Source organism: Mus caroli, chromosome 19 (assembly GCF_900094665.2).
Source record: "Mus caroli chromosome 19, CAROLI_EIJ_v1.1, whole genome shotgun sequence".
NCBI lineage: Eukaryota > Metazoa > Chordata > Mammalia > Rodentia > Muridae > Mus > Mus caroli.
In genome coordinates this window covers 50,150,231-50,157,324 of record NC_034588.1, presented here as the reverse complement: position 1 = coordinate 50,157,324, position 7,094 = coordinate 50,150,231, and positions in this window count along the sequence as shown.

Genomic DNA, 7,094 nt, shown 5'->3' with positions numbered 1-7,094 from the left:
CCTGCCTCTGCCTCCCGAGTGCTGGGATTAAAGCGTGCGCCACCACGCCTAGCCCCGTTTTGCTTGAGACTGATTTGTACCTTTTTTTTTTTCCAATTCAGTCTTCATCCATTGCTCATTCTTAGATTGGGTGTTAGCCGTTCTCTCTCTCTCTCTCTCTCTTTAAAGATTTATTTTATTATATCTAAGTACACTGTAGCTGTCTTCAGACACACCAGAAGAGGGCATCAGATCTCATTACGGATGGTTGTGAGCCACCATGTGGTTGCTGAGATTTGAACTCGGGACCGAGCCAGTCAGTGCTCTTAATAACTGAGCCATCTCTCTAGCCCTCTCTTTTAAAAAGTTTAATGACATTTTCATTTTCTTGTGCATGTGTATGTGTGAGAGCACAGAATGAGAGTGGAGGTCAGAGGACAACTGGTAGAGATTGGCTCTCTCCTCCTACCACTCCCGTACTGGGAACAAAGCTCAGGTCATCCCATTTGACTGCACGTGCCTTTACTTGTGAAACCATCTTGCCAACCCTTTGGCCTTTTCCTTATAAAAATTTTCTGTCTTTTATTGGAGCTTAGTGTTATGCCTTAATAACAACATGGGTTTTGTCTTTTTGTTTTGTTTTTTAAGACATGTTTCTCTGGGTAGCCCTGGCTGCCCTGGTGCTCATATCAGTGAAGGAATGTAGCAGAGGGAGCAACAATGTATATGAATGAGCCTCCAGAGTGAAGGCGAGCATCCAAAATGGCTGCTGCTTCTCTTTGTGGATTAAAAAATTATTATGTTCTGTATATATTAATTAATGCTGGAAATTAATACAGAGGCAATAATTCCTTAACCAGCTTATTTTGCAAATAAACATAGAGACCTTTTAATATTTCAAAGCCTTGTGTTATTTTACACCCCCCCCCCCACACACACACACACACACAGACCTGAGGTCTTTCCTGGGCAGGCTCTCAGCTAGCCATCTAAGTTCACCTGACCACCTAGCCACGTGGCTAGCTATACCTTCCAGGCCTGTCATCGTGTCCATCTCCTTCCATGTCTCCTGTCAAAAACCTTTCCTCCTTCTTCCCAAAGCTTCTTTCTCCCTCCCAGGAAATCCCACCTTTCACTTCCTGTCCAGCTAACTGGCCATCACAGTTTTTATTAAAGCCAATCAAAGGATATCTTAGGTAGGTGAGGAAGGACAGAGACACAGTGTCACACAGCACACCCCAAGATTCCTTCCTTCCCTTGATCAGGGCTGCCACTGGAAAGAGGAGCTGCCCATAGTTACATGGATCTCTGCACATCAAACGATCAGAAAGAAAATTCTTCACAGGAGCACGAAGCAACGTGCCTCTTAGCTAATTCTAGATCCAGGCAAGTAGACAACCATGATTAACCATCACCCACAAAAATAGGGATCATAGGATCCCGTGAGGAGGGGTTGTCAGAATTAAATGAGGTAGGGAGTTCCTGAAGAGCATCCTAACACACCACAGGTCACATGTCCAATACAAGTTCTCCATAAAAAACCTCCTGTGTGTGTGTGTGTGTGTGTGCGCGCGCGCGCGCGTGCAAGCACACGCACACGTGTGTAACAGGTGTAGGTGAGTGTGTGTTTGTGAGAGGGAGGAGGCAGGGCCAGGCTGTGGGACAGGGCACAGTTGGCTCAATTACTCATGGCCTCAAAATAAAAAAGCTGCTTGAAGTATTTACAGGCCCCAGGATGATTGTAAATCCCACAGCCCTGGCTCCTGGCCAGAATACTCTCCCCTTACCCTCCCCCATCCTCTCCACTGGTGGCCAACCATGGCTGCCTCCCTCTCTCCCCCAGAGAGCCTGGAGCACGAACATCCAAGGGGGCAGACACCAGGGTGGTCCGAAGGGAGGAGACTTGGAGTTTGGTGGTCTGCTAGGCTTTGTGGAGCCCGTGTCTGGACCACTCACTCGGTCTGGGGACCCCTCTAGGTAAGGAGATTACAGTAGATCCAAAGGACAGCTGGGTGTGCAGTTCCTAAGTCCCCAGCACGCTGGCTCCAACACCCAGTTTCAGGAAGTAGGCTGGGCCTTGCAACTTGCTACACAAATTGGATGAGTGGAAGTGAGAATCCGGAACTTCCCAAGAGAGGCCATTAAAAGCCCAGACCCAGCCATTCGTTAGCACCATCTCTTGCGCCCCGTGCTTCTAAGTCCAGCTCGGAGAAATTACTTGCTTTCTCACTGCCAGTGCCAGCCTGGCGGGCTCCTAAGTTGCCCGACAACTCACCAGAGTGAAGTTACTTTGGACATCTGACAACTCAGTCACACTTAAGTGACCACTACTGATGCCACAAGCTGAGAAGAGCCACTTAGCTGAGCCTTGCCCAGATTCCTGACCCGCAAAATCAAGCATGTGATAAGATGGTGGGTATTCTGATCTGAGTTTTGGTGCCATTTGTTACACAAAAATAGACATGGTGTGATAATTATCTTGAAAAGCTGCCTGCTGGGTTCTTTCTAGAGTGAGATCATATACTCCTGAATTTTATATGTGTTCTAAGCGCGAATTATTGTATTTATTATTTAGAGACAGGATTTCTCAGCTGTCCTTAAACTCCAGGAATCTAACTCAAAGTGGATTTGTGTTTTGTTTTTTTGTTTAAAAAAAAAAGTTAAAATTGCCTCCTTGACATCCTACCCCCTCCCCCCAAAATAGCACAAGCTTTTCATGGATCTCAGGAAGCAGAAGATCTCTGCTTCTAGGCCAGTCAGGGCCACAGAAGGAGACCCTTCCCTAAAAAAACAAAAACAAAAACAAAAAACTGTGCCTAGACTCCAAATATGATAAATCTAACTTAGATGGCCACTCCCACACGCACACACGTACGCATGCGCGCACGGGTGGAGACTACAGCTTCATTCTTTCTGAACGTATTCCAGGCCGTTTATTCTCACTTCATTCTTGATTCTTTCAGTGTCTTTGAATACCGAATCATGCGACCTCCCCGTATTGCCAGAGAGAAAATGCGGAAAAAGATTTAGCAAATGTCCCAAGACCACATGATCAAGTGACAGAGCGCAGGTTTGAAGTCCATTCTTTTCGATTTGTCCCCATGGAATGTGTCCTTTGCTCGGGCAGGCTGTGCTGGTGATGGTAGAGCAAAAGTAGAGGTCCCAAGGCCCCACCAAAGCTGCCTGCCCCCAGGAAATAAACAAGGAACAACCCAGCCATTCTTCACCAGCCCAAGCCCCCTCCTCAGGCCCCTGCCACAGCTGTCACCGTCACAGCCTCTGATCCAATTACAAACCCAGGGCTCCCACTGCTTCCTTCTCCTAGTCCACAGGAGACCAGGGACCCATCTTTCCTGGGAACGTGGAAGCCAACCCTCAAATCTGTCAAAGGCCCTGCCAGATGCTGACATCCTGCCCACCCCGTTCTGAGCTCGTTCCCTGGTGTCTAAGGCGGCTGGTGCTGAAGAGGGTCCTGCCATGGGGATCCTCAGAATCCTGCAGTTGGCTTTGTTTGGATGTGTACCAGCCTGGGCGCTGCACCTGCTGCTATGGAGGTCATTTCCTTCTTCCCACCCAGGCCCTGTCTTTCTCTCTACTTCCCAGCTAGTATATGCACACTTGCAGTCACTGATTCCCCACCTAGGGAATGCCCCCTAACCATCACTTGCCCCCACAATTTTGCCTCCGCCCCTCCTACTCAGGCCTCTGGTGAATGATAGGGTGAAGAGACACAGAGCAAGCCTAGCCCTGTGCTTCATTTAGTTTGGTGGCTTTGGGTCTTTTCTTAATCTAAACTCAGTATTCTCCATCTGAAAAATTGATTCATCATAGAACCCGACTCATAGGTTTTTCTGTCCCAGACCCTTGATAAATGATACAAACCCAAAGCCATCTCCCAGATCAACCCACGCTCCAGCATTCCTCTGTTAGGAATGGCAACTCCCTTCTCTTCACCCTCAGCCTTCATTTGGCCTAAAGAACTGTTTGGCCTCCTTGCCTGGCAACCCTGTGAGCCAAGGACTCCTCACCTCATACTTCAGAGAAGCTCCATGTGTTTAGAAAGTATAACCAGGGGTTGGAGATGGCTCTATGGTTAAGAGCCCTGGCTGCTCCTCCAGAGGTCCTGATTTCAATTCCCAGCAGCCACGTGGAGGCTCACAACCACCTGTAATGGAATCCAATGCCCTCTTATGGTACACAAGTGTACATGCAGATAGAGCACTCATATACATAATATAAATAAATCCTAGGAAGGAGGGAAGGAGGGAAGGGAGGGAGGGAGGGAAGGGAGGAAGGATCCAATCCCCTCAAACAAGGCACAAGTGTACTGCAAACTTTCACAGCTCTATGCTGGAAGCACCCCCTCCCCCAGTCAGCTGACCTTCTAAAAGATAAAGGCAATTGTTTGATCCACTACTTCCTGATTAATAACTGGACTCTATAAAAGAAGCTGTTGATTTATGATAGAACACACAACTGCTAAATTGGAAATAGCTCCTGTCACTAAGAAAAGATAGCCCTAAGGATTGTGGGTCCATTGTCCTTCTGAACTTTGGTCAACCTTCTGGTCCCCACATTAATTAATGAGGTAAGGAAATTGTTGACATACATTCCTTGTGGTTGGGACTCTTCTAGACTTTTCAAAATCACACACATCACCAGAGATCTCCAGTCTCGGGAGGAGGGTGACGCTGAGATGGGAGGACTCTGGAGGATAAGAGTTGGGAGGAAGGAAGGTGAAGTGACCATGAATGATAAAGACTGTGCTTGAGGCAGGGATGTGCACCCGTGTTCTGGATAACGATGTGCAAGGCATTGTGGTTAATGGGTAGGTGTACGAGTACAAAGGGCATGTGTATGTTTGGGGGAAGGGGCAACAAAACAACTAACGTGATTGTTGACAAGAGGCGAGGCAACGTGTCAGCCAACCCTTTGCTGGACCTTCTCTGAGCCCGAAAGGGGGATAAGAAAACCTGATCTCAGGGCTGACAGATGGCTCAGGGCTTAAGGACATTTGCTCTACCATCATGAGCACCCAGGTCAGATCCCAGAACTCATTTAACAAGCAGAGCATCCCCATCAATACCTGTAGCTCAGCTTCAAGGTGGAGAGCAAGATAGGGAGACAGGGGAATTGCTGGCTTCCAACCTAGCAGAAAAACCATGCACCCCAGATTCAGGAAGAGACTTGGCTCAGAGGAGGAGGCAGTGATAAAGGAGATATACCCTCCTGGCATCTGCATGCATGCAGACATGCATATAGCACACACGTAGGCACTGTACACACACACACAGCATACAAAAAAAAAAAAAAAAAGAAAAAGAAAACCTGATCTCCATCCAAGATGGTTTCAAAACAGAAATCCAGGTCCTTAGGCAGTAACAAGGTTTAATTGGTCAGAGGTCAGGTTCTAAAAGGCTTGCTTATTGGTGGGGGCTTGAGGAAGGTATGCCCACAAACATAGAAGACCACAGAGGCATCTGGTCCAAAACACGAAAGTCACTCATGTGACAGTTTGGATTCTGAGCAAGGCCACTGTGGCTTTCCTTGGAAAGATCCATACTGGCTGGGCTAGAGACAAGCAGTGACTGGGGTCATCTTAGTTTCAGGAAAAGTTCTCTAAAATTCACTTTATCCACTTCACAGACCAGCATTTGCTCTGTCAAAGGTCGTAGTAGGTCTGACTGTGCTCTGGGGCAAATTCCCCTGGCTATCTGGGCTTGCCTAATGAAATTAAAAAAAAAAAAAAAAAAAAAAATCACACTTCACCAACCATTCTGTTTTTTTTTTTTTTAATCTTTTAAATAAGATTTTTATTTATGAGTATGTGTATGTTTTTGGGTGAACGTGCTGGATCCCTGGAGCTGCAGTTACAGGTGGTATGTGGGTGTTGGGGACAGAACCACAGTCTTCTGCATGAGCAGCCACGGTTACCGGCTGAGCCATCTCTCCAGCTCTTTATTAGTTGCTTTCCCATCACCGTGACCAAAGTACTTGAAAGAGACAAACTCGGGGAGGAAATGTTTATTTTGGCTCAGTTTCAGGGGGATTTCAGTCAATCACAGGGGGAGGCAGGGTGGAGTGGCTATCCCGACAGGAGCATGAGGCAAGGCAGCTGCTCACATTTTAATGGACCAGGGAGCAGGAATAGATGGAACCTTCAAAGACCTGCCCCCCAGTGACTTCACCCCACTTCCAGACCCCAGCCCTTCAGGGCACAGCTGGAGACCAGTGAACAAACAGACCAGGGCTTCAGTCTGTGAGGCCACTGCGAATCCAAAGTACAACCCTCCAAGTGACAACAACGGAGCAGAGACTGCAGCACTGGCTCATATGAAAACCTTTCTGGTTTGCTAATGAGACAGGATGGATGTGTGCCCTGCACATCTACATGTCTAAAGGAGGTTCTGCCGTCCTACTCAGTCACCAGCTGCCCATTCCCCACGCAGTAAAATGGGTCGCTCAGCTTCGCTTTACCACCTGGTCACCATGCTCTGTGGGTAGAGTGAATTAGGGCAGCGGGAATTTGTGGGAGAAGGTCCTTAAGCCACTCATCCACAGTGACAGAGCATCACCTCTGGTGGAACTTGGAAGTGGCAGGACCTCTTAGGATGGCTTTTCGTGGCGGCTCAGATTCACTGTGGAAAAGGGTAGAACAGGTCTTCCTGGGGTGTCCAGAGATCACACAGTGACTGCTACCAATAACTCGAAAACACTAAGTGGATTAAAATGCCAAAACCACAGTCAAATATTGACCAACATAGAAATGACAAGGTCACAGGACCGTCTACACTAAAGACAAATGAGAAACTCTCTGAAGAGGAAAAGCAGGGGGCACACATGTGCTCAGACCAGAGTTCTGCTCCCACTCTGCCTCTAACCCCATCTGTTCTAGGAGAGTAGAAATCTCAAAAAAAAAAAAAAAGGATGGTGTTATAGGACAACCCAAGCTGTCTTTACTTCCTACCTGGACAACCAGGAACTGTTCTTAGTTCTGCTAGCTTCGGGGTCATCCTCCACCTCAAATGTCAAGCTTCTGGTTTGAGCTTGCTTATATAGCTGAAGATGACCTTAAATCCTGGTCTTCCTAACTCCACCTCCCAAGAGCTTGGATT